Source organism: Symphalangus syndactylus, chromosome 23, assembly GCF_028878055.3.
Source record: "Symphalangus syndactylus isolate Jambi chromosome 23, NHGRI_mSymSyn1-v2.1_pri, whole genome shotgun sequence".
NCBI classification, from domain to species: Eukaryota; Metazoa; Chordata; class Mammalia; order Primates; family Hylobatidae; genus Symphalangus; species Symphalangus syndactylus.
Window position 1 is genome coordinate 16,834,668 of NC_072445.2, and position 219 is coordinate 16,834,886.

A 219-nucleotide genomic window follows, 5' to 3' on the forward strand; every position below is an offset into this window, starting at 1 on the left:
TGAGGTTCTGGTTTCTCAGCCAAGGGTATTAGGAAACCAAATGCCACCAAGGCCTGGCCCAAGCTTCTCGGGCGTGGAAGCCAGCGCCCTGCGACTCGGGCAGAAGGTTGCGACAATCTCTCCAGAGCGGGCTATCCTTTGGGCCCGGCTCCCTGGCCCTCGGCCGCACAGTTTTCTGCCCATTCGTCACCACGTTGAGACGGGGAACGCCGGAAGAGG